This window comes from Prinia subflava, chromosome 2 (assembly GCF_021018805.1).
Source record: "Prinia subflava isolate CZ2003 ecotype Zambia chromosome 2, Cam_Psub_1.2, whole genome shotgun sequence".
NCBI lineage: Eukaryota > Metazoa > Chordata > Aves > Passeriformes > Cisticolidae > Prinia > Prinia subflava.
Genome location: NC_086248.1, coordinates 87,637,615 through 87,665,068, shown reverse-complemented (window position 1 = coordinate 87,665,068; position 27,454 = coordinate 87,637,615). Strand labels below are relative to the sequence as shown.

The window sequence follows — 27,454 nt, the reverse complement described above, 5'->3', positions numbered from 1 at the left end:
ATCATACCCTTGACCTTTTCTTAGTAACAGGGGAGACTCACTGGGAACAGTAGGGTGACTAGGAAGTCTAGGGCAGGGACCATGAGAACCTGAGCCTTCCTGGATGAGGGATGAGTTCACTGTTTCCATCAGAGAACTCAAGAGGACAGAGTTTCTAGAAAGGAAATAAATGGAAGGCAAAAATGAAACAAAGAAAAAGTATCAGTGTGGTGTTGTTGTAAGTAGGATTCACAGGTTAATGAAAGAAAACTCACCCCTCAAACCTTGAGTCAGAGTCCACTTGGCTGCCTTCTGCCTTGGGCCACCTACAAAAGAGAAATGGAGAAAAATGCATCAGAGAGCTTTGCACAGTACTGTGGTCAAGAGTCTGCCACAGTACCTTTACCTTTCTGGGGCCACCATGATACAGGAGGAGATTTCCCTGATATCAAAAGTGCAAAGAACTCAAGCTGGAAAAGCTGGGGAAAAGAACTTGGTGCAAGGTAGAAAAGAGACAGGGATTTGATGGAACAGTGGGGAGAGTGACATCATCCTGGACATCACCAGGCACACTAACAAACAGAAATGCAAGCAACTCCTGCACACTACTAATGTCCAGAAGGGTCCTGGTGTGTCCCTTTTAATCCTCCATCCATCATTTGAGTTGACAACAAATAGGCTCAGCATATAGGCCCCTTCATCTGACCATGTTTCTGTCACAGAGCTCCTCATCAGCAGCCAACACTGTGCTTTGTACAGTGTCCTGACGGGTCAGCCACCTATCCCAAAATCTGGGCCAGGCCACCCAGCCCTATGTGTCACAGCAAGACCCTGAAGTGACACAGGGAAGGAGGGGAAGCGATGACTTAGTCCATGTTGGCAGAGGCCCAGGGGTCCCAGCCGCACCTGGCAGCAGAACTCTCCTGCTTTGGGCAGCAGGAGCCGGGACAAAGACGCAGTGGTAGGCACAGCAGCTGCCTGGAGCACGCTGCCCCCCCATGGGGGACATGCTCCCTGCCTGGCACAGAGACCGTCCGCTCCTCCTTTGTGGCGTGAAACAAAGAGCAGAAGGAGGGAAGGAAGTGACTTCTCTGGAAGCGATTGTGGTGGTGGGATGAGCACCCATCTCTTTCCAAACAGACCAAGCAGTGATGCCCCGGCCCTTCTCCCATCCCCTATTGCCTCCCATTCACTGCCGGCACGGCCTCTTTCTGTGCCCTCCGCCTCTCCTTATGCAACAGGGCGAGTGGGAAAAAAAGAAGCAGAAAGAAAGCCGGAGCGAGGGAGGGAGGAAGCCGATGGGGCACTGGCTGGCAGGCAGACAAGGAGCGCGGCAGGGGCGGCCGGGAGCCCGGGACACGCGGCCTCTGCCAGGGCCTTCTGGGCTGCGGGCATGTACGTGCGGCCAGCGGCGTGCGCGGCTCTGCCCGGCGCCCGGGCTGCGCCGGCAGCCGCCTGCCCTCGGCCGGGCCCGGGGCTCCCGGCACCGGCCCCGTCGCCGGCGGGCAGCAGGGCCGCTGGTGGGGGACAGGCTGCCCGTCCCCGGCCAGCCCCAAGGACAACGCGTGCCACCACACACATTCCCGGCCGCTGCCATCCCGGTGCTCACAGTCCCCGAGCGGGCAGCTGCGTGGTTCTGTCTCACTGGCCACCTTGCCAGCTTTGCACTAAGAGGGAGAAATTGTGCCCTCCGCTGTCCCAAGGCCACATGCCTCCTCCCGCTGGCCCGTGTGCGCTGCCGTGCCGGGGATCACGCTGCTGCTGCTGCTCCCTTCTGCTTGTGTCAGCACTTTCAGAGCGCTGCCCAGCCTGGCACAGCTCCCATGGAGCACCAAGGCTCCCTCCCTCCGCTCAACCCCCTGCATCCTGGCCACCTCCTGCACCCCTCTTTGGGAGCATCCTGCCCTGTGCCCACTTCCTGCCCACCAATTCGGGAGCAAAAGGAAGTCTCACTTGTACCCCCCCCCACAAAAATGCCTCCCCAAATCACTCAACATTCATAATCCACACTCACACACAACTTCCCCTTTATTCATAGGGAAGGGAAGGGAAGGGAAGGGAAGGGAAGGGAAGGGAAGGGAAGGGAAGGGAAGGGAAGGGAAGGGAAGGGAAGGGAAGGGAAGGGAAGGGAAGGGAAGGGAAGGGAAGGGAAGGGAAGGGAAGGGAAGGGAAGGGAAGGGAAGGGAAGGGAAGGGAAGGGAAGGGAAGGGAAGGGAAGGGAAGGGAAGGGAAGGGAAGGGAAGGGAAGGGAAGGGAAGGGAAGGGAAGGGAAGGGAAGGGAAGGGAAGGGAAGGGAAGGGAAGGGAAGGGAAGGGAAGGGAAGGGAAGGGAAGGGAAGGGAAGGGAAGGGAAGGGAAGGGAAGGGAAGGGAAGGGAAGGGAAGGGAAGGGAAGGGAAGGGAAGGGAAGGGAAGGGAAGGGAAGGGAAGGGAAGGGGAAGGACACAGGAGCATTTCAGAAGACATGGTTTCTTCGTGTGCACCTCTCTGCATTATGTCACAGGCCAACTGGGAGTTAAGTCTTAGTGTCCTTCTTTTCCTCATTTCCTGAAAATGAATGAGGTTTCCAGATATTTTGGAGACAATCATGAGTCAGCAGCTGTCAGTAACAGCTCCACACACATGGGTGACACCGCTAGGGTAGGAAAGTCCCTGGAATATCACGCACCGAGCAACAGGCACGTAGTGACTTGATTACTCAAATCCACCCTCAGCACGACTAAGAATATACCAACACCACAATCAAGGTGTCCCTACGTCCTGGAGAGCACGTAGCACTTCTGCTCCCCGGGGAGGTGGCAACAGTGTAGCTACACAAGGATAGAGCCTTCAGCTGCTCCTGTGGGCCGGGATTCTACTGCCAGAGTCTGTCAGCTCTGTTCCTCTGACATTCACATCTCCATCTGCACACTTTTGGGATATCCAACCCAAACAGCTGCTCCTCAGACGGGACAGGTTTCAGCAACTGAGATCCTCTGAGAAAGATATTCATCCTGCAGCAGACAAACCCAAGGGGACGAGGTAGCATATGGATCTTGGGTGCGACTGGTGCCTTTTCAGGGTACTGAGATGCTCCTGGGCAGCAAGTGACCTCCCTTGCTGAGTGTCACTTGCAGACCAGCCCAGTGGGCATTGTCACAGAGCCCTGGCTCTTTGCAGGGGAAACACAAAAAGTCTGTGGGCAAGGAGAGGCAAATGGGTAGGCAGGAGCACCAGCTTCTGAGCTCACATCAATCGTGCTTGTAAACATTTTATTCATTTCTCACTTACTCACTGTGGAAGGTTACTATTCAGCCTCTGGCTATCAGAGAGCAAAAGCATTTAAGAACATTAAGTGTATAAGCAGGCCTGACACATAACAACTGCTGCATGAAGGCAGCACTTCTCAACTTCACGTCCTCACTACGGCTTCCTAGCCCAGCCCCGAGGCCCTGGCTCTGCCCCTGCCCCTGTCCTGAAGCAGGCCTGACTGCCACCTAACACGTCATGTACACAGCAGATTTACAGTTAATACTTCTGGTCATGGCAAAGCATTGGTGCCAAATAATAACCCAGGTTTCTTGAAGCCATTGAGTAATTATGTGTCTGGAAAACTGGAAAAAGCTAAATTGGCGATGAGCTGCCACCACATTCCCTTCAATGGAGGCAAATGGGGCAGATCTAATCACATCCTTCATTCACTGCATCCTGCAAACTGCCTTGGCAGTGCTCAGTGAGGAAGAGAGAGCCTTTGATCCAGGCAGCCCAAACAGAGCAGCTAAGATGGACAGACGTGCAAACAAGGTCCAAGCTCCCAGATCCAAACCAGCTCTAGAGAGCTCTCCAAATGTGTGGGCTTTCAGCTCTGTTCTTCCAGTGGAAAGGCATTTTGGTCTGTTGGCCAAGGGTTGGCAAGGTCCAACATAAGCATGTTGGACTTCATTTCAGACCACTGAGCACAGTGCTGGGCTGACATGGCAACCTCTCTGCCACAAGGGAAGCAAACAGGCCACTGGGGAAGAGGAAGAAGAGGGGGCAAGAAGTAGCAGGTGGGAAGCTGGGATGAGTAGAAAGCAGGTATGAAAAGTGTAGGAAGTCGTGTGGTCAGATAAGGGAAGGGGCAGAAAGGAAAAGACAAATTAAGGGATAAATTGAAAGGACCAGAAGGGAAAAGGTTTTTCAAAGGGAATTACAGGGGTTGTTTAAACTGACAACTATCCAGAACAGAGACTGCCTCCACGGCTGCCCTAAGCCTGGATCCCAAAAGAGAAACAAGTTAACAGATGTGAGAATTTAAAACATATCTTAGAAGGGAGATGAAAGGGTGAGAATTACCAATTCAGAAAACTGGTGGAGACATCCAGACCCAGAAATGCAGATATAGAAAGAAGCTGGAAATGCAAATACAGCCAGGTGCCTGCACTGAAATCCCTAACACACAGGGAACAAGCAAAGGAAATGATGAAGGTGAGCTGGCACATGGGAAAACAGCCTGGCCCCACTATGTGCCACCAGCACTGCTTCAGAGGAGCTTAGCACTGAAGCACTCTGTTAGTGAAATATCACTCTGGAAATAGTCTAGTTGGTGGTGAGATCATTCATTCTTCTCAGCTGGAAACCTGACCCTGTTGCCAAACTTATTTTCCAGGCTAGAAGCTGATGCTCATGGAAAACTTTGGCCCTGAGGCCCAAAGAGAGATCCTGAGCTTGTCGGTGCCAGTGCTCAGCACCCCGGCAGTCTGCACAGCCATCTCACAAGTGACTCTGGCCACGTTGCAGCTAGGTCAGTGGCTCAGCTGGAGAAGATGAGAACAGCCAGCATGATGTGGTGGCAAGTCACACTCCACACACTGTCACCAGCTCCCAGGCGGCCATGTGCTGGCTAAATTTGGGTTGGCATGGAGTACTCATGGCGCGATCTTCAAAGAGATTTTACAGAGGCAAAAGCCTGGCAGTAAGTGGCAAAGGTGCAAGAAGACTCAAATACCTGGTTTGGTATTAGGTCCTCTAGCTGCTATTAAAGGGACTTAATTTCTTCTGCATCTCTGGCAGCAGAAGGAGACGGTTTTAGAAGCCTTTTCTGGCTCCAAGCATCACATGAATGAGAGTGGATATGTCTGGCTCTTTCAGTCATGGCTTTTGTCATGAAGTCATGACTCTGCCAAAGCACCATCCTACATCTGAGGTTTTGGGCAACTTGCACCATGCCATGCCAGGGAAGTAAGCCATTGGCAGGGCAATCCTCCCAGCCCAGCTCTGTGCTACCTGCTGTCTGTGCTGCCTCAGCTGCTTTGCCATAGGAAGTTGGCCTCAATCCAAAGAAAACAGCAGCAGCGGTGCCATGCCAGTGCAAATGTCTGTGGGAAAGCCAGGCCTGCCACAGGCAAGCAGTCTTCGTGGAGCTCAGGGGGAGGCTGGGCACAGTCCAGGCCCTGTGCCTAACATTTGCCGTGACACCCAGATAATATTTGTATGTGGCTGGCAGGTGCTCACCTCGCTTTGGCTGGGGCAGTATTTGAGTGTGTGGTGAAGGTGTGAATTATACCCTGTTTCAGGCACTGTGGAGCACTGAGGGACAGCCAGGGGTGTGGGCATCTACCCTGCCTCCGGCTGGGGTTGCAAAGAAACTCCTGCAAAGCCCTCACCTCCCTCCCTTGCCTTCCCTGCAAAAGCACTGGTCGGGGGGGACAGGGCAGCCGCGGGAGCCCCCAGCCACTTCGGTCTCAGGCACACCAGGGAGAACCAAGGACAGCACTCCTAAGGAGGAGCTGGATTAGGAGAGTCAGACGCACATCATTTGGGACACTGGAGTGAGCTGAAATGCCAGGTGTCCGGACGGAAGCGTGGCGGGCGTCCCTGCTCCGGCCGGCAGTGAATAACCATGAGCCGGGGCGCCTACAAAGGCCGCTGCCTGCGGGCAGACGTGATTGCAGGCACAGCCTCGGCTCCCGTGCTTGTGGGAACCCGGCGGAAAGCCTCCCGGTTTCCCCTGGTCCCGGCTCAGCTGCGCTGGGAGATTTGCATTGGCAGCAGGGTGGAGGGAAGCTCGCCCGCCCCTCGCCCGCACGCTGCCAGCGTCCTGCCAGTGCCCGCAGCCTTTCGCCTCTGTGAACTTTTTGTCTCGTGTGTGAAAGGGGAGTGTTATCAAAGGAATCGTTTAACCAATTTAAATGCATCTTAATTAGAAGTGGGCAAATGGTACAAGGAGCCATACAAGGAGCAATACCTTTAGCTTGGAAGCACACCTTTGCCCGTGCACTCCTCTCTCACCTGTAGACATCCCTCCCTTCCATCACAGGTCCCTGGGAAGCTCAGATGGCTAAGTACCTCGATCCACGCTGGCAGCCTGCAGTGTCCCCTCAGCTCCACGCTGCCCCCAGCCCAGCTGCATGTTACAACACGCACGGCTGGGTCAGCGCCCCCTCCGTCCCCTCTCCCAGCCTCCCACTGCTCTCGCAGCCCCAGGATCCTGCCCCCTTCCTGCACCCTCCCTGCCACCCCTCGCTCCTGACCCTGGTGTCACCTATAGCTGCCACAGCTATTCAGCCTATATCCATTACTAAAAGAAGAATCCTCTGTAAAGCAGCAGAAAAGCCCTGGCTGTACAATGTTCGCAGAGTGAAAAGGGAAGGCTGTTAACACCACTTGGAAAGGGGCCTGCATTTGACAACAAACACAGCCAAGCTTCGAGCTCCTTGCTAATTAGTCTATTAGCTGTACGAGCAGAGAAAGCCTCTCACCATCCAGCTCCACTCTCGCGCTTCAGCCCTGTCACCTCAGGAATCCCGTGCCCCATCTCCGTGGTCCGGTGCTACGTAGGCATCACACCAGTGGCTGGCCACTCGCCTGCGTCTGCACAGAAGAGCCAGCCAGAGATGGCTCCTTGCTGCCGACTTTCTCCAAGGGACAAAAGCTGCTTCAGAAACGGAGCCAGCCCCAGGTGCTGCTGGAATGCCAGGCTGTGGAAGAAGAGAGCACCCTGCAGCAGCCCACAGACCTGCACGTCTGCCAGATGGACACTGCCAGCCCCATGGTGCTGGCAGGAGCCACTGGGAACAGCCCTGTGAAAAAGGTGTTGGGGAGAACCCATCCTCCTGCCAAGCAGCACACCTCTCAGTCACGCTCCCGTGCCTGCAGAGCCATCCGTCCAGGGAAGATGTCGCTCCCTGGGGCATATTTGAGCAGGGAGCAAGCAAAACCATCATTATTTGCCCTGGCACATACACCTCATACACCTCTGCACCCCCAGCCTTTCAGCACCTTTCTGGCAACCCAGCCAGCCAGTCAGTCCAGCAGAGAGAGTTTCCCAGTGCATCAGCAGCAGCTGGGGAGCACCCATCCATCCATCCATCCATCCATCCATCCATCCATCCACCCATCCATCCATCCATCCATCCATCCATCCATCCATCCATCCGTCCGTCCGTCCGTCTGTCCGTCCGTCCATTTGTCCAGGGAATGGGTTAAACAGCCTGTGCCCCGCCCTTGAGGCCAGCCTGAGTTTCCAGGCATGGAAGGGAGAGGCTTACAGCTGGGGATCATTACTGGGCAGCCATAGGGAGGGTGGAGGCCTTCCTCCCACACTGATCAGAGGAGCTTTGGAACTGTATGCCCTGGAGCCAAGGGATGAGGTCCAGGGCTTGTTCACCACCTTCTGAGAAATGGGAGTTTTGTCCACACCAAGGAGAAAATCAGCAGATCCCACCACGAAGTGATGTGTTATGTGCTCCCCCAGAGCAAGGGGAGCACTTGATGACCACCCAGTGTGCTTTGGTTGACTTCTCCAAATAAGAAGGCCCTGATTTGGCTGGCCTGCCTTGGGATATTTATTCATCTAAAATTCTCCCAACCAGGAGGCAAGAGGGGATACTGTGTTCCTTAACCTTTTACTCCTGCTAACAGAGCCCATTGACAAGTCATGGGAACAGATACACCTCTGCTGCCTGAAAATACGGAGCAGCAAAACATCTGATTTGGTCCTGCCCTGTGCAGGACTTCTAGGAATCAAGGGAAAAGGACAGGCAGCCTTTCTGCCTTGAACACAGTGCAAAACCTCCAGACGCTGAGTGCTCTCTACTCAGACTGGCCAAAAGACTTGGAGAAATTTAGCAAAATTCTTAGGGATTAACTAATAGTAGAGGAACTAAGCAGCGGCCATTTTGTCATGGGGATGGCATGTTGCCTGGACATCCACAGATGAATGGAAACCCACACGCCAAGGGATGCCGGAAGCACGGTCTTTTCCTTGGAACGACGAGGAGCTTCACATGAAAAATGGATAACTGAGTCTCCTGAGCACCACAGTCAGACAGGGAGGGGAGGAAGTTGTGGTACTTCTCCAAGCTCAGCCCCTGGAACAAATTTGCCAGATACAAAAATGAGATGTTATGAGATGTTTGGCTAGTGTGACTGTTTCCCTGCTTCATGCCCCAAGCAGCAAAGCTGTGCTGGCTGGTAGAAATCAACAGTGTAGACACAATCTACTTGGTTTCCAATGAAAGCCAGGAATGTCTGGAGGGCCATTTGTGACTTCTGAAGGTTGAATGGATGTCTATCTCTTTGTCCAGCAGAACTGAACCAACTGCTGGGGAATTTTCATCTTGGCTAAGCAGGACATCCAGAGAAGGTACTTTCCAAGATCTAATTTGTACTCTGCACTGTGACCCCCTTCTCCTCCCTTCCAAGCACACATTTTGTAATCTCTGCAGGATGGCCTTATCAAATACTCTTGATCTGCAGTATAACATCTTGGAGGACACTATTCCCCTTGATTTCATCCTGCACATTACACAAGGGTGATTCAGCCAAGGAGTTTGGAGGAATTATTTATTAATGGGTCATGAGATCACTGACGTCGCTTTTCTGTGAAATTACTGAGGAGCAGAAAACAGATCATTGGCCTCAGGTCCTTGAAAATCATATAAACCTGTGGGGAATGTCTCTGCTGCAGAGCTCATCTGCTCTTGACAGATGTTTATACCACAGTGGCCTCTCTTATCTCGGAGCTGTAATCCGGACAACGGTCAGCTCGATCATTGCAAATGTGCCTCCATTACACCAATGTGTGCTGCGTTGGCTTTCCCGTGTCAGCAGGTTTTAGGGTCTAGCTTTTCCATGCAGACTCCACCAGCCTCTGTGAACATGCCCACCCTCTAGCAGAGGCATCCACTGCTTGAGCCAGCTTTTACAGAGCATTTCAGTCTGAAGGAGTGTTTTGCACACTTCAACACCAGGGTGAACCAGCACAGACAGAAGAGGATTCCCCACACAGACAATGGCAACAAGTCTATGTGAAAAGGAAGGTAGCTCAGATTTGTTCTGGACAGCCTTTTGCAGAAGGCTGGCATGACTCTGAAGGACTTCTGTGGGTTCGCCTTCACACTGAATCCCTGGAGGACCCAGCAGCTTCATTGTGCTCTCCTCCCGAAGGGCTGCTGTGAGGTCTAGTGGAGACTGAGCCCCCCTTCTCTTGCTGTCATGAAACCACATTCAAGGCTGTTGTTTACTCCACATTTGCAGCTTACCTTCCATCAGTGGTTTAACTTAAGTTCTGTCACCACAAAGAGTAGGCTTCATCCACCTCCTCTCCAGAGCTTCACTGGTTATCTACCCAGCACCGAACGAAGGACATATTCAAGAAGTCTTCCCATCTGATTCTTGTACACAGGAATGATGTAACAAGCCTTTCTGGTTGATTGCAAATTTAGGAGCCTCCACAGTGCAACTAAACCACTGCATTTCCCATGAAGAAGAGATAGCAGCCTGCCATCCTCCTGTCAGCTCAAGGGCGGGTCTGTCTGAGCAGCAGGTTAAGCTTCATTTAGGCTTCCTGGTGTTGTGCCATGTATCCTGCAAGGCAGGATTCACTTTTTGAAACAGGGAATATAGTGTGGTGTCTAGAAAACATGGCAATGTGGGGAGAATCACTGTTAGGCCCTTGTCACCCTGCAAAACCCAGGTGTGCCTTACCATGTAATGGTGCATGGTCTAAAACAGCACCTAAGACAGCATCTCGCTGTATCTCTTCCAAGTACACACACCACTATCCAAGCAGGCCTGAAGAGTATTTGTAGCATCTTGGTTTTGGAAATTTCTCAAGAAGGAGATTGGGTCATTGGAGTTGGAGCATATGGTTGGAGGCCTGTCACTAGTGGTGTCCCCCAAGGTTCAATACTGGGCCCAGTATTGTTTAATTTCTCCTTGCATGAAGGGGCAGATGCCTCCTCAGTGAGTTCCCATGACACAAAGCTGGGAGGAGCGGCCGATGCCCCAGTGAGCTGTGCAGCCCTGCAGAAGGACCTTGACAGCTTGGAGAGACAGGCAGATGGAACTGTCTGAAATTCAACAAGGGCAAATGCAGGGTCCTGCACCTGGGGAAGAATAACCCCAGGCACCAGCACAGGCAGGGGCCTGACCTGCTGAGGAGCAGCTCTGTGGAGAAGGACCTGGTCCTGGGGGTCCTGGTGGACAGCAAACAGTCCAGGAGCCACCAGTGTGTCCCTGTGGCCAAGAAGGCCAATGGAATCCTGGGGTGCCTTAGGAAAAGGATTGCCAGCAGGTCAGGGGAGGTGATCCTGCCCCTCTGCCCAGCCCTGGTGAGGCACACCTGCAGTGCTGTGTCCAGTTCTGGGCTCCTCAGGACAAGAGAGATGTGGAGCTTCTGGAGTGGCTCCAGTGGAGGGTAACAAAGATGACTGAGCACTGGAGCACCTCTCTTACAAGGAAAGACTGGGGAGCTGGGCCTGCTCAGTCTCAGGAAAAGACAACTGAGAGGGGGCCTCATTAATGTCTGTATGTATTTGGAGAGGGGGTTCCAAGAGGATATTTCCAGGCTCTGCTCAGTGGTGTTAAGCAATAGGACAAGATGCAACAGGCAGAAACTGATGCACAGGAAGTTCCACCTGAATACGAGGAAGAACTTCTTTAATGTGTGGGTGACCCAGCACTGGAACAGGTTGCCACAACAGAGAGGTTGTGGAGTCTCCCTCACTGGAGATATTGAAGAACTGTCTGGACACGATCCTGTGCCATGTGCTCTGGGATGACCCTGTGTGAGCAGCGGGGTTGGGCCAGGTAACCACTGTGGTCCTTTCCAACCTGACCCATTCTGTGAGTCTGTGATTGTGCAGTCTCCACAACGCACCCTGTCTTAAGAGAACAGGAGTCTTTAAGGAGCTGGAAAGTTTTTCTGGATGTCTAACCTTGTCTAACCTCCTGAAGATGGAGAACAATTTGTTTGGGGTTTTTTTTAGACATTTTTTATGAACCTGAAGGTTGTCACGTTTTCCCTTTCCTCCTCTCATAAGCAGACTAAACAAATTAAGTTCTTTGAAACTTCACTCATAGGTCATGGTTACTAGGCTGCTGATCATCTTTCACGCACTCTGATAGATGTAAGCTTTTCTTGAACTATATTGCCTAAACTGAATATATCCAGAAAGTATGAAGCTTTCCTAATACTTCAAGAGGTGGAATGATTGCAGCATGCCTGATGCTTGTGCACTTTTGTTTATATAGCCTAGCAGCAACCTTTGTTTTTCTTCACATCTGTGTGTCATCAAGTCACTCAGTAATGACACCCATCACCTCAAAGATATCCATGCCCTTTTCTGAAGGCCTTGTTGCCTACTTGTATATGCATACAGCAAATTATCCTGCTGTGTGTGGCTTGCATTTGCCCTTATGAATTGCATCCTGTTTATATCCATTTCACCAATGTCACACTCTGCCTGAACTCCCATCCTGAGCTCCAAAGGGCCTGAAACCAGCACATGGCAAATCAATGTCAGCAAAAAACCCAACATGAGCCAGCACTGTGTGCTCACAGCCCAGAAGGCTCGTGGAATCCTGGGCTGCATCAAAAGCACAGTGGCCAGCAGGGCAAGGGAGGGGATTCTGCCCTGCTGGTCTGCTCTGGTGAGGCCCCACCTGAACTGCTGCATCCAGCTCTGGGGTCCCCAGAGCTGTCCCCCAGAACAAGGAAGGACATGGATCTGCTGGAATAAGTCCAGATGAATGCCATAAAATTGGTAACAGGACCAGAGCACCTTCCCAACAAAGACAGGAGGAGGAACTTGGGGCTGTTCAGCTTGGTGAAGAGAAGGTTGCATGGAGACCTTACAGGAGCCTTCCAGTATCTGAAGGAGACCTACAGGAAAGCTAAGCAGGGACTCTTCACCAGGAACTATAGTGATAGGACAATAAGTAATGGCTACAAACTGAAAGAGAGGGGATTTAAGTTAGGTATTAGGAAGGAATTTGTTACTGTGAGGGTGGTGAGACACTGGAACAAGTTGCCCAGGGAGGCTGTGGATGCCCCAAGCCTGGCAGTGTCCAAAGCCAGGCTGGGTAAGGCCTTGAGCAACCTGGTCTGGTGGGAGGTGCCCCTGCCCGTGGCAGGGGGTGTTGGGACTAAATGATCTTTAATCCACTTTAACCCTTTAACATTCTATGATTCTGTGGAATGTAATATACATCTTTGAAACCAGCAATCAGGTTGATCATGCAAATAGCTCTCATCATTAGAGCCAGGACACATCTTGCTCATCTCTTCCAACCCTGCTGCAGAAGGAAATTAGGTTATGGCCAAACCCATGTTGACTTTTCCTTCTCACCTTGCTTTCTTGTTCAGCCTTACAAATAGAGGGCTCCAGGGTCTTTGCTGTTGCTGAAGGCAGCCTAAAACTTCTGAAGTCCCATGACTCCATTTCCTTTACTCCTTTAAAAACAGGTACCGTCCTTCTGCCTTTATTCCCAAGTCGTCTGGAACCTCACCCCTTCTTCTTAAGATAATTACTACCACATTTAAAACCATTTCAGCCAAGATTTCTTCAGGGCCAAGTAATCTGAAAGGAAGGGAGACACATCTGAGGTCACTGAGGAAAGGATGAGGGAACCAGTGACTCTGCCCCATCTGTGGGGCACGTGGCTCCAGCCTCTCTGCCTGGTTAAGAGAGCCTGCAGGTGCAAGTCCAGCACCTCCTGTGGCACAAGGAGTGTACGTGAGCCTGCAGACAGCATCCTGCAGCATCTGGCCTGTTTACATAGCAGGGAGCTTTTGTTAACATCAGGAGGTTAGCCAGTGAAGGGAAATTTTACAATTACACCACACAGCTCTGTTGGCTCAAAAGGAAGAGTTAACTTCAAAGCTCCACGTAGCCAGGCTCACGTAGTCCAGCCAGCTGCACAATGAGACGTTTCAGCGGAAGGCTGGGAGTCTGCTGGATGGATGCAAGACATTCACACGGGGCAGATAGCGGCTCTCGCTAGGCAGCTGGCAAACGGGCAGCTCCCAGGAGCCAGAGAGCGCCCTGGGAAAGGGGCAGGCAGAGCAGGGAACAAAGGCTGCCGAGTGGCTGCGGGTGCAACGCTGATCAGCATCCTCTCCATCAGGCCGGAGCTGGCAGCTGCCTCTGGGCACCCTGGATGAGCGGGCCACTGAGTTCCCAGGCCCCTTGAGGGATGCAGCACCAGTTTCACAAAGTGCAGTTCTGCGCATCAGTGAAGGGGCTGCCCCAGCGCTGCCCCCCTGTCCCAGCCACACTGTTTTTCATTTCTCTTCCTAGACAGGATAGATCCAAGTCTTTGGGGAACCTTTCTGCCTTGTCCCCTTACCTTTAGTCATGAATGAATTTATTCTTTGCCCTCTTCTTGGTCCAGCAGTTTTCCCAGCCGAGCCGTGAGCGAGGTAGGCGGAGGGAAACACTACACCCAGCTCCCACTCCCTTCTCCCCTGCCCGCCGCAGAGCCGGGCAGCCCTGCACACCATCAATTACAGGGGACGGAAATGCCCCGTGCCCAATATCCGCTGGGGCTGAGTGATGACAGCCCACTAATCATTTCCAGAATTTGTGACTGGAATTCAAGGGCTGGGTTTGCCTTCGGTGAGTGTGGGAAGGGCAGCCGGGGGAAGGGGGCGGCCCACGTTTAGGTAGGGAAGAGACAAAGCTGTGCAGAATATTGCTGTGCTGCTGCAGATTCAAGCTGAGAAGTGATGTGTGAGTTTATAGGACAGAGATAGATGTCCTGTGGGACATCTCATGATAGTGACTAGTTATAGCTTTGCTGGACACCAGTCTCCCTTCCCACCCACCACACATAGCACCTCCACTTCCAACAACTGCATGGTCCCTCCCCACTTTCTTAAGGTCTTGGGAGGGCATAGGTCCTGCCTCCACTCTGCCAGCCCTACCAGGTGATCAATTCTGCCTGCTGGCCTGCTTTCCCAACAAGCATTTGTTTGTTTGTGTGCTCCTTCCCTTCTCACCTGCTTGTGTCCGGGAGAAGCTTCCCACACTTCTCCAGGTCTCTTTTTCCACTGTTGTGCTGGGGAGCGTAGACAGAGATCAGCCACTTGCTTTATCCCAGCTGTGAACCTGCCTCACTGAATTTCCTGGTCTTCCCCATATCGCTGGTGGCTGGTGCCAGGGCTGTTGCTTGGCTGCCTGCTCTGGGAGAAGTACGTCCTTGGAAGGAGCCATCTTTTATAGTTTTGTGTCTCAGCAGGACCCAGCAGCACCCCAGGGGCTCTGTTTGCACAAGGAGTATTTGGTCAAAAATCACCTGCTGCACTCCAGACACAAAGTATGGCCCCCAGGATACCAAAGGCAAAAAACCCTTTTATTATTACCTGTCACCATGAGAGGATCACACCAGAAGAGAAGCAAGGATGTCCCTGCTGACCTGGCTTGTTGCTTTGAAGCCCCTCCTGCAAAAGCAGCCCCAAGGGGATCTCTAGGATGTTGCTCTTTCTAAGAACAGCCCTGTATTCCCCTGGGAACAAGGCACTGCCCAGATTTTCTCCCATGCTCCTTTTAGGAGCTTCTCTCATTTTTGAAGGTGTAGGTCTCGTGTATAAGGCAAGAAACCTCCCCCTGGTCTTTCCATATATCCCCGCTGTGGGCCCCAGCTATGAAGCTCCTCTGAAGGGAGGCTAGTGGCAAAGTCCTGTGGAGACAAGCTGGAGAGAGCTATGGAAATGGGAGCCAGCAAGAGGGTGGGACGCCTGGAGGGCTGCAAAGAAACTTTTAAGTAATTCCTTCAGAGAAAGAAGAGATTGGGCTGTGGAATGGCAATTAATGAGTTGTCTGGAGCGCGTGTGCAGGACAGGCAGGAAGCCCTGGGACACTCCTGGGGCAGGGCGGCCAGCTCCCACAAGAGCAACACCCTATGTAACACCCTCGTGTCCGTGCTACACACACAGCTTTGGCAGCATAAATATTTTGGGATCAGCCTGATTTCCAGATAAGGATTTTGCAGAGATTACTTGCTCTTGGTTTCAAACCACTGCAGATGTAACATGTTTCCAAGCTTCAGGTGGCCGCTTTTTCCCAACTGCTGCAGGCAAGGCTGAGACATCCTTTAGCAGAGATCATCAGAGCGGGAAACCTTCTCTGCCTAGCCTGCTGAACACTGAGTTTGACGACCTTCTGCAGACCCTGCCTGCCCCAGCTGGGCGAGGAGGGTGTTTGTAAAGAGCCTGGGATGAAATCACAGTCTGGGAGGTCTCTTATTCCTCCTTGCAGCCTCGAAGTCGAGCTCAGTGCCCTGCTCAGATCCACTTTATAAGTGCTGCTGTTTGATGTGAATCTCCATCCTGAGTTCAGGGCTCAAGACAGATACAATTAACAGGTTTCATGCAGTAATCAAGATAGAGGGGGATGCCCGGATCATGCCAACTCACACATTTGGGAAAGCAAACATGTATCAGGAGTGTGAATTAATTACCCAGGCTCATTTATCACCATCTCTCTTTTATCCCTGCCTCTCGGGGAGGCTCACTTCCTGTCTCAGTGCCAGGCTGCACATCCAGGAGCAGGGCTCTGGCTAAGGCTTGCCTAAGAATCCCAGGCAGCATGCTCCATCTCCACACCCTGGCTCTCCCTCCTGAGCCTGGCAGGCAGGGCAGGGCTGTGGGGCAAGCCAGGCAGGAGACTGGCAGCAGCCTTTCACCTGCTCCCATGGGCCTGGCTCCCAGTGGTGCCAGCTCCTTGCAGGTGACCCTCTGGGATGCAGCTCACTGGCTAACGGGGCCGAGCACAGCTGGGGGATGCTGCGGTGCTGGGGCAGTGCTGTGTGGCTTCCAGGGAGGGATGGTGTGTGTGGAGGGCCTAGGTGATGGCGGGGTCTTGGCAGCTGACGTGGGGGTGAGAGGACCCAGATCAGCCCTTCTCAGATGAAGAGTAAAGCAAGGAGAGACCCCAAAGACCAAGGTTTGTCATTACGTGTCAGGCATTGGGAAAGGCCTGCGGTTGCATGGTGAGGCACCGGGATGCATGGGAACAGGGACGTGTTTGCTCTGCTCTGACTGCCAGGGCCACACTGCGGGAAGCTTTCTCCTTCCAAAGCCTTTAGTCCCACTTCAGTACATCCCTGAGCTCACAGCAGAACTGGCTGCCCGAACTAACAGGACTGTACTCCTCCAAAAATGGAAGTGGTGAAGGGTGAGACAATCCAGTCCTACCGCACTGCAGGGTTCCTCCCCCAGGCAGCCCCATCTCCTGGGCCCTCCCTTGGCTCCTGATGGGCTGCATCTCCTGTCACCCCACTGTCTCCTCCTCCACCATTGGCCACCAAGAGCTGAGTCTATCGGCGTTGTTTGCATCAGCCAGTCTAAGGCCGATCCGCCCAGGGATGTTAGTGAGGGGCTGGCAACAAAGAAAACTCTGTACCCCTGCCCAAGGATTCCCCATATGCTTCAAGAGCAAAATCCCTTTGGCTTGTAAGGAAGATGCAGACAAGCTTGTAAGCTTGTTCAGCAGATGGCACCCTGTGTTCTCCCTCCTTGCATCTCACCAAGGGGCTAGGCCAGTACCAAAACAAGGAGAATGCAGTATGTCCCCAGTGTCTAAAGAGCCCCACAGCTTTCTGAAAGCCCTGCTCTGCATGCCCTACAAACGTCTGCAAGCACTGCCCGCACTGGGACTGCAGCTTGCAGAAGAAGACAGCTCAGATTTTAAGGAGAACTTGGACAGTGTTAAAATTTGGGGAGACAAAAGACCAGGTTTGGGTGTAAACTAATCCAAGGAAGAGAGAAAGTTTGTAACCAGCTCAGAGAAGGAAACTTGTGGGAGGACAGGGAGTGTGCTCCAAGGTATGTCCTGGTACAAGGTCTGCACAGACACAGCAATTCCTGTATGCAGTGAGCACTTGGAGCAGCAGCAGCAAAGGGGTTCAAACACCAGTCAGGTGGCCTCTCACTTACAGGAAGGAAATGCTGTAGAAGACAAACACCAGCCAGGTAAGTGGAGAAAAGGGCCACCACCTCCTCTCCTGAAACACTGCTCTGGCCCTCATGTACCAGGGGCTTCTGCAAGAGGAGCCAGCAGCATCTCCTAGGGGAAGGGATTCGTTCCAACTGCCCAGCTCAGATGAACGGAAATGGGGGAGCTCCTTGACACGCTGGCTAATAAAATACAGCAGCAGCCCAGGTACTCAGCTTGAGAACCTGTTCTAAAACACCCTGCCCACCACACGTCCCTGGGCCTCCAGTGACATCTGTCTGTGTACTCAGCACAGCCGCAGCAGGCAGCCCTGATGGTTTGCAGTGTGAGGCACAGAGACCAGCACAGGGACTGCAGCGAGCTGGTGAGCTGCCCAGTGCAAAAATTCCCTGTAAGAATCTACTGCAAATTTCTTGGCTCCTTTGGCATCTCCCCCAAACACACAGCAGGGTACTGATGTTGAGGATGGCTCTTGGGCTCATAGGATATTTGTCCCAGAGAGCATATGTGCTGTCCTTGCAAATGGCATAGCATGCTGCAAAGAGCTCTCTATCAGTCCTGAAGGATGAACCCAATCTAGCATTAAATCCAGCTGGCTTGAGTGCCAAGAGCAACAAAGCTCTGGTCCCACAGACTTCAATATGAGTCATTTACCCCCAGCATGGAGCCTGGCCCATGTCCTTGTGGTGACTAACTATTGGCATCACTAGCTCAGAGGTGTCTATATATATTCTATACCTGCCCAGCTGCTGTCCTTTCCTTCAGAAAAGTCATCCCTCACTCAAAAAAGAGCCCTTGGGCTCTTCCACCAATGCTGTCCTGCACAGTTCCTGCCCTGTGCTGCGTCCCCCTGCCTTGACTGGCGGGCAGCTTGGTTGGTGCTGTGGTTGCCTCAGTTCTCCCCTCCCTGGTGCTGCAGCCAGTCACAGAATCACAGGATCGCAGTCTGTGGGAACAATGACAGCAGAAATCCTCGTAATGCAGTATGTGCCAGCACTGATGCTGGTTGCTGCCCTCAGCTGCACACCTACAACACCTCTCCTTTCTAGGTTCCCAGCATTTTGTTTTCACTGCCAGGGCAGACTGTGACAAGCTTTGGTTATTTAAAGAGACTTACTCCCAGTCAGTACCAGGTTTCCTTGGCCATCCCAGTCCCGCTGGCTGATGGGCATCACACACAATCAAAACACAGCGTATTCGTGGCCAGCCCCAAGTCCTGAGCAGGATGAGCAAAGGGCTCTTCTCCTGGGTCTCTCTGGTGGTTTCACCCTCCTTGGTCACTGGGAAATAAAACCCCAATTTTTTCTCTTAGGAAAGAGAAAAAATAAGTGTCCTCTGTGTCCCCTCTGTGAACAAACCAACCCAAAGACCCCAACCAGACTGACTGCAAGACACCAGGGGACCCCCACAGGTCTCTCAACACAAGAGATCTGAGCCATGCTGTGGCTCCCAAAAACCTTCTTCTTCCCTGCCTGCTTCTCAACCCCCTACCACTGCCCCAGATCCTTTTCTTCCAGCTCCCTTACTTGCTGCCTCTGCCAGGTCAGCCCACAGCTGTGCTCACCGTGGGATTCAGTAATTTCCTGACACTCAGCACCGCGCAGGGTGACCAGGAGCAGATGTATATGAGCAATCAGAGGAGAGTGGGAGACCTAATACCGCAACCAACAGCACACGGAGAGCACGTCAGGCAAGGGGGGAAAAGGGGGGAAAAAAGAGGAGAGGAGAGGAGAGGAGAGGAGAGGAGAGGAGAGGAGAGGAGAGGAGAGGAGAGGAGAGGAGAGGAGAGGAGAGGAGAGGAGAGGAGAGGAGAGGAGAGGAGAGGAGAGGAGAGGAGAGGAGAGGAGAGGAGAGGAGAGGAGAGGAGAGGAGAGGAGAGGAGAGGAGAGGAGAGGAGAGGAGAGGAGAGGAAAAAAAAAAAAAAAGAAAAACAAAAAAAAAAAAAAAAAAAAAAAAAAAAGAAAGAAAAAACCCCCTAAACCACAGACAGCTCAATACTTTCCATGTGGTGCCGCTAAGGAGGAAATCGCCTCCATTTGCTACGTGCAGAGCCGGGTGTCTGCACAGCGGCCGGGAAGAGAAGGAGCCTGTTTCCCAGGTGGGGAGGAGGGGCTGCGGAGGAGCGGCAGCCGGAGGAAGGTGCCTCCCACTCCCACGCGGGACGGGGCGGCGGGGCCGGCCGCAGGTGGCGGGGCCGTGCCGGCGGTGGCGGTGCTACAGGGACACCTCGGCAGGGGCGCCGGGCCGGGGCTCCGGGGCCCCCCTGCCCAGGGCGGGGTGCTCCAGCGCTGCTCCGCTCGGGAAGGCCGCCCGGGGATCCCGGCCCACTCACACTCCCAGCGGCTCCTTATCCATCACCCGGTCTTGCTGCTGGAGCTGGGGCGCCAGCTCTGCCCCCCTCCCCGTGTGGCACCATGTGCATTTTCCCACCGCTCAAAATAGGGGCCAGGGGAGCTGAGAACAAATTTCCCAGCCCCACTGCGTCCCTCTGAACAGTGTGGTGGGTGGGACGAAGCTGACAATGTCCTCCCCACTCCCTTGTGACTGCCCCTCTGGCCCCTGCACCCACCAGGGTGCTGCCAGCCTGCCACAGCAGCTGCCTGTTGCTGTGCCCTGTCCCCTCCCTGGGCCTCCTGCCCAGCCCAGCCGCCTCTGGGAGCTGCTGTCCCCATCCTTCATCCCAGCTGGCAGCCATTTCTGCTGGGGCAGGAGAGGAGGAAGGATGTTCCTGCCCAAGGCCCCTATCTCAGGCACACCCAGATTGCTGCTTGCTGGATGATGGCAGAGGATGCAGCACCTGAGGGCAGCTGAAGTCCCCCTGGAATTTTGAGGGCTTATCCCTCAAAATGCTTGCTGAGCACCTCAGAGGATGGGGGGTCCCTTCTCTCCAGCCACTCCTTCCTCACTTCCACCATCGCCACCAACACCAGCTACCCCCTCTTCATCCACAGACTTGTTTCTGGGCTGGTGCCCCAAGGCCCATGCTCCTCACCCTGTCCCACAGCACGGCTAGACAGGCTGCAAAAGCCACCCCTCCTTGCCCACCCCCAGCACCAGCGTGGGGCACTCTCCTTGTGCTAGCCTCACCGGGGCAGGGGGAGCCTTGGGCTGAGGGGTAGCACCACATTACCTCATCCACATGGATCAGGAGGCAAAGTCCCTGATCAGAGGCCTGCCACAATCACACCTTTGCAAGCCAGGGAAAGTCCATGGTGTGCAAGATGAGCAAGGTCAGGTTGAGGGCAGGGGCTCAGCCTGGGGACCAGGGTACAAGAAGCTCTTCCCACTCTGCCCTGGGCACCTCAGTGAAAAGCAAAGAGGTGTTTGCTGTGGCCTCACTGCTCTCATATCCAAGCTGCTGTCTGCCAGAGCAACAGAGCACATGGGCTTGACATTGGGAGACTCACGTCCAGAGCGTTTCTCCAGCTGGGAAAAGAGACCGCCAGAAAGGCTGGGAAAACACCTTCTGCTGCCTGCAGTGAACACCTCAGCTGTGAACTGTAAAGTCAGCCTGGTTCCGCTCCAGGCTGCCTGAACACCAGCCCAGACCCCCTGAGTGCCTTCCCCATCGTATCTGCAGGATCACAGCTGCTAAGGAACTTACAGCCCTCCCGGCCCCTCTCCGGGAACCCTCTCTGTCCCAGTTTGACCCATGTCACTGGGGCCTTGCCTAATCTCTTTTACACAGGTGGGGAACCCTTGTAATCCACAGAGCTGCATCCATGCCAGGTAAAGCACAATCAACCTTTAGGCCATTGCTGTTTCCTGGGAAAAGACAGGATTAACAGGGCCAAGTAATGAAAAATCCAAATGGCTCATTTTAGAAACTGCCACAAAAAGGGTTCTGAAGGGGAAGACAATATTTTCATGGCTGTGGAGTCTTTTTCAAATTCATCAACCATAAAACACAGGCAAGTAAGACAGTGTGTAGCACAACCCATACCTTTTTGGCTGGTCCATCTCTTTTCCCATAGTCCTGCTCATCCTCAGAGGACCCAATGTGATCAGTGCCAACACCCATTGCAGATTTTTGTGGGGCACACTGGGGTACAGATCATTTGGCAAAGCCTTCAAGCCTTCTGTGATATGCAGAGGAAAGCTTCAGACTGACACACGCAAGCCTCCAGCACCCTGCTGGAGAGAGGAGAATGCCACTGGAGTTCTCAAAAATGTCGCTCAGTTCACCTCCTGATCCACAAGACCTTCTGGCCATTATGGTGTCTGTAGGATACCACAGGAATCAAGATCCTGGGCAGTCCACCCCAAAGCCTCCCCAACCTTTTGCAAAGAGCAGAACTTACCTCCAAACACCTCCTGACATGTGGGATTCTCCCCATTGGGATGTCTCATCGTTCCCCTGCAAACTGGAGATGTCCTGGGCACCTTCTGCAATGAGGAAGGCTGTCAGGTCGTGAGGCAGTGTCCTAGCTCTGCAGCTGCCAGCCAGCCCCTGCTGGAGGGGCTGTCCAGCTCTGTACTCACCACTGTGCTTTATCAAGTGTACAGCATGGTGAAGAGCTGATGGTGCCACACTGAGGAAGGTCCTGTCTGCCTGCAGGGTGGGTGACCCCCTCACCACATGCAGAGCTTGGGAGCAGCCCCAGCGTAAAGGGGTGCAAAGCTATGAGACAGTGGCTTGGTTTTTCTTGGGAATCAACATGGTGCCCACAGGAGCTAGCAGTCCCCCAGCAAAGCACAGGGACTTCCGACAGGGACCCCAGTTCATCTTCCAGGAAGGTGTAGGGAGGCAACATCCTCTGCTTGCTGGTGGTGAAGGCACTGTGGGGGTGATGCCACACCATGCTGCCCATGGGCAGAACACCCACTTCTACTAGGCATCTCTCCCTTGTTGGTTTATTAATTTATTTTTCATTTTCTCTCCCTCCCCTTCTTCCTCCTCCTTCTTTCCCCCTAATCCATGAATAAGACTCTCAGAGCTAGAAGAGAGGAGAAAACCAGCACAGCTGCAGATTGGATCAGCGGCGTGCTGGCAGGCAGGCACGCACAGCTGGGAGAGGGGAGCACGCTCTCACACACACAAAGCAGCACCAAATGGAGCACGTGGAAGAAGGCCAGCAGAGGCCGGTGACTCACATCCCTGACCTCCATCAGCTTCAAACCGAGGAACACCAGTAGATGACCAAGGCTGGCAGGAGATACCACAATGCTGGAGCCATGCTGAGTACCCACAAGCCACCCAAGCAAAGGATGGGCAAATTCTCCTGACCTCGGAGGCTGCTCATCACAGCTTGGTGGCAGCCAGATGCAAAGCACCACGTTATCTTCTGTGGATCCAAGTCTAAATATTTATTTCCTTGTCCAGGCCCTGACATGTCCCTCCTTTCTTGTTCGTTTGTCAAAAGCATCCATATCACCAGTGGCAAGAAATACTTAAATGGGAGAGAGATGCCACAGACTCAGCAGATGGGCAGAGAGGAAAGTGTGGTTTGCTCCTCATTGGGGAGCCAGGAGATGTGGAGAGCCCTTCCCATGGCAGAGGTGGAGAGTAAGGAGGCTGTTATGAAACTTGCAGCTGCACCATGAGTTCCTGCTCTCCACTTCTTGGGCTATTCTCTTCCCTCCCCAAACACCCCGGTGACACAGCAGGGCCTGGGATGACTGCCATAGTCTCCTTTCTCAGAGGCTATTTAGTCTCCCAGAGAGGAAAAAGAATGCTCATAGGAAATTCAGCAGAGCAAAACCAGCACCTCTGAGGACACACCTTTGCAAAGGGCTTCCCAGCCCTGCCTGCACCCACTGCAGCACCACCACAGCAGGGTCAGCTTCTTGCCTTCCTTGTCTTCTCTGACAGCAGGGGCCTGTGCCAGGGCACAGCAGTGGTGCAGGAGAGAGAGAAGGGAAAAGGGCCCTGAGCTGATGCAGCTTCTGCACCCACCTCTCAGTGCACAGTGTGTCAGCAGCTAAACAAGGACTTAAGGCTTCTACCATCTTCTGCAACACCTGCACTGCTGCAGTGCAGCCCTCTGCCATTTGCAATTGCTCAGCTGTACATCCCAGTGCTGGTCTCCTTGCAGTACAAGTTCCTCCCTGTCCTTGGCAGCATCACTTCTGTTTGGGATGCTGACTCCCTGGCTTGACAGAACACAGACACACCACAGACCACCAGAAGAGAAGCTGGTAAAGCACCATTTCATTGCACTGCAGAAAAATGGGAGAGGATACTGTACAGCCCTGGGGGATGGTACAGCCTCATGCAGCCCTGCCTGCCCCCAGAGCCCCCATCTTCAGCCATGTCCTCTTGCACATCTGCTCTTCCCAGCAGATGCTGGTCTGTGATGCCTGGCTCCGCTCTTCCCTCCCCTCCTCACCCTGGGGTAAGGATCACACGGTCTCCTGCTGATGCAGGATGTTTTGCAGGACACACCACCATTCAGAGCTGCCATGAGGTGGAAGTTTGAGGTAGCTGGAAAGCACAGGTATAAGCTGTGCCTAAGAAATCATACTATCTCCACTCCAAGTGCCATCACCAAACCACTCACAAGTTAAAGATGGGGCACTGTCATTCTGGCTTGGAGGAAAAAGAAAGTGAAGGCAATAAAGGATGAAAGTCTTCGTTTCCTTCACCCTGACCAAGCATTATCACCATTCCTACAGACCCATGAAAGCAATGAGACAAGGGACAGGCATTCCAGGTAAGCCTGCTCCTTCCCAGTGCTGTGGACCTGCAGTCACTCTTCCCATGCCAAGCGCTGTTATTCAGCTGGTTTTAACTAGGCCATGCTAAAATGTTTGGGTTGAACTTCGTCTTGCTGGTTAGCTGCCTAATGCTGAACTATCTAAGCAAATATAGTTATAAAACATATAATTTCAGCCAAAATGATTCATCTACTTCCAAGAACATTGTAAAAGGAAATGCTTTGGTTTCTCTTGCTTTTGTTAGAGAAATCTGATGACCTTTTCTCTGAAGAGCTCTTCAAGCTGCATGTTTTTGGCATGCAGACTTGAAGTTTGGCAAAAGGAGAAGCAGGGAAGGCCTTTGGTTTAGTCCAGATGCACCCTTTGCTGCCGCCAAACTTAGCCAAGTCTTTGAAATATTCCGTTTCACATGTGCTCCCTTAAGGCAGTCTTACAGAGCATACCAGCCGAATTCCCTGAAACTTTTCCCCTTTCAGGATGCGCTCCGGCCAGGGGCTGAGCAGGATTTCCAGATAAGCAAAGCTGTGGATCGCTGCAATCCAAATCACAAGCCCAGTCCATCCCTGAGGCCAGGCAGCTCCTGCCACCTCACACGCCTCATCCTGGCTCAGGCAGAATGAGCAATGCATGCACAGGCAGGTGGGGAAAGGGGCTGACTGGACCAAGAGACAAAACCAGGAACTGCTGGGAGGAGGGAGGATTTGGGATGGGAATTTGACTGAAAGGAAACTTGAGTGAATCTAGGAGGGAAAAGGAAGGTGAACCTCTGTGAGGACTCAGCATGAAGAAAAGCAACCAACTGAGAGCACAGCACAATCATGCAGAGGATTCTGCAAGGCTGCAGCCGTGGCGAAAGCTGGGGCATCCCAAGAACCAGAAGAAACAGGGAGAGGGGCAGAAGAGGGGACAGCCTGCTGCTGAGTATTACCAGCAATAAATGAGCCAAGCACTCAGTTGAAGACCAAGAGGTCTTGGACGGCATTGCAGACAGAGGTGACAGCCAAAAGGTGTGCAGGGAGCATAAGAGCTGACTCTGGGTGTGTGAGGACAAAACCACATCTGCAGAAAGGTTTCTTGAACACGAGATATGGAAGGCTAGCTGAAAGTCGGGGAAATACACTCCGAGTGCTCATGTATGCCTCTCGGGGTTTGATGTTCCCCGAGATTCTCCTCGGGGCGGCCGTTCCCCGAGGAGGTGAAATCTTCTCTCAGGGCTGCTGTTCCCTGGGTATTTTCCTGGGGTTGCTGTTCCCCAGGATAATAAGGTTTTCTGTCTTCTCTTTGCCCTGAGCGTTTCACACCAAAGGCAGAGACGACACTGTGAGTCTAGCAGCTCAAGTTATTAAGGTTGTTTATTTCATATTATCTAACAGTTCTTGTTCGGCTTTGCAAGGCGTCCCCAGCAAAGCAAGACACGCCGTTGGACTGGCGTTGGGCTGCCCTGGACTGGGGCGGATCGGAGAGCCCCGTACCTTATGTACTGTACTCCCGACCCAACTACAGTCCAAGACGTATTTATTGTTTACAGAACATTACCAATACTAACTTGCTACGCTAACATGTCAGTTCTATTCTAAACCAATCTCTAAAGTCCAAATCAGCAAAAGATGGGGGATGAGAACAAGAACAAGGAAACTAGGGGCCACTCCCCAATTCCTCCATCTTGTCCTCTCAGCCCCGTATACTATGAATCCTAATCTCTATAACAAACTACTGTCTACTTCAAAATTCTTAGGATCTGTGATTCTTTCTTCATGTGAGCATTCACTTCCATGGATAGAAGCTAGAATCAGAGTCCTTCTGGGCTCTGTGGGAGGCTGGCTGACCCCCTTGTACAGATCCCAGACCCCCCTGTACAGCCCCCCTGTACTCCAGGGCTGTCAGAGGGATCCTCTGGACTCCAACATATGCCCTGCTAGTGGAAACCAACAGAACCCTTTAAGCATGAGCTGAGAGTGTACTAGAGGTGTGCAGGCTCCCCTCTCAGAAGACAGAGGAGGGAACTCACCAGAAAGTAATAGACTGTAAATCAGGACACTGCTTCCAAACAGGGAGGGACACATCCTGCATGCTGTGGTGTAAATGAAACACTCCAATGTGTCTGAGGCTCAGAATAGCACTATTTGTTTATTTTTTTTCATTGTGATGGCTCTGGTTTTGCTTGGGAGCAGCTGCACTGAAGTCCTCACAGCTCTGAGGTCTCCAACCTCAGCTGTGGCCCAAAGGAGGGCAGAAGGTTTGGAGACCATCCAAGAAAACATTTGACGCTTGTGAGCCTTGCTTTGCACGAGCATTAGGAGCCCCCTTCACAGTCATACTTCATTAGCTCTAGGAACCAGTGCAAACAGACTTTAGCCTTTCATGGAACCACTGTTCTCCATGGATGAGCAGTCAACACTACCAGTCTCTGCTTTCACTTTGTTTTTTCCATTAAGGAGGAAAGATTTCCTACAACTTTCTTAAAAAAAAAAAAAAAGCAAAAGCAACACACATTAAAAAAAAGCGGTGCTTACCCTGATAAAGCAGCCAAGTCTTTTCATTTTCCCCCCAGAATCCCACAGGAAGCCCAGAACAAATCCAGTCACTTTTTCTTGGGAAGCACATCTCCTCTCCCTGGTCTCATACCTAGGTAAGAGCAGAAAGTCTGTGTTCAGGCTGTGTTAGCCTGAGGGTGGCTCGTCCGTCTTCCAGCCAAGGTGCCAGCCAGTGACTCATCCACCATGGAAATCAGGGTGCATGAAGCAGAAGAATGGAGAAAGCAGTGGTCCATGTTATTCCAAGTGTGTCACTTTGCCAGGAGATGTCTTCCTATGCAGAGGGGGTCACAGGTCCTGGCAGGGCCAATGGGCAGAGCTGGACCTCAAGCTGTGGGGAAAACTGAGGTGGAGAGTATTTCTGCATGTGAGGGCCATTGGGAAAGGGAGCATCTGTGGGCAGCTCTCCCCTGAAAGGCTTTCTGTAAAGAGTGGCTGGAAAGTATCTCTTGGAGCTTTCTCTTTTTATTAGAATATCCTGAGTCAGAAGGGACCCCACAAGGATCATCGAGTCCAGATTACAACTAAGTATTGAGTACTGAATTTTTTATTCTGCTCTAACAGCGGGTTCTGTATTCTGTATAAAAGCAGGGAGCTTTTACTTTTTAACACAAACCTGAACTCCTGAAAACCGGTCAGTCTGGCAAAATGCTCTACCTCCTCCAGGCCTTCTCCATGAGGAACAAGGGCTGCCTCCTGGTCCTCAAGTCCTGCCCTGCCAGACACTACCCTGCCATGGAGACTCCCATTCAGCACCATGGTCATGCCACCACATTTTGTTAGCAAGGCATTGTGGCACACAGTGGGATCAGTGGTACAGCTAGGGTGCTGAGCCTGCTAAAGGACAAGACAGTCACGAGATACCCAGACTGCAGCTCCCAGGAGACAGAGCAGCATCAATACCAGGTCTGTTTTAACCTCTGTCTCTGTAGAGGAAGGCTGGGCAGGCATCCAAACCGGGGTAATCCTCAGGAACTGCACAACCCAAGTGGCTTTCACAGGAGCATTTGGCATCAGAAGAAGGACCAGATGAGATTTGGCTGCTGAAGTCCTTCTGCCCTCAACTTTTCCTCCACAGGCTGGCT

General features: G+C 52.8%; 1 long non-coding RNA gene across 1 annotated transcript; it reads right to left on the bottom strand.

The window, feature by feature from the left end:
• Positions 1-256: 256 nt before the first annotated feature.
• On the bottom strand, positions 257-26,427 carry LOC134547784 (uncharacterized). The gene is made up of 4 exons (XR_010079604.1): positions 26,349-26,427; positions 21,480-21,564; positions 21,122-21,312; positions 257-305 (listed from the first exon to the last, which is right to left on the bottom strand). It is a non-coding gene; the product is annotated as an uncharacterized LOC134547784 (long non-coding RNA).
• Between the last annotated feature and the right edge of the window lie 1,027 nt (positions 26,428-27,454).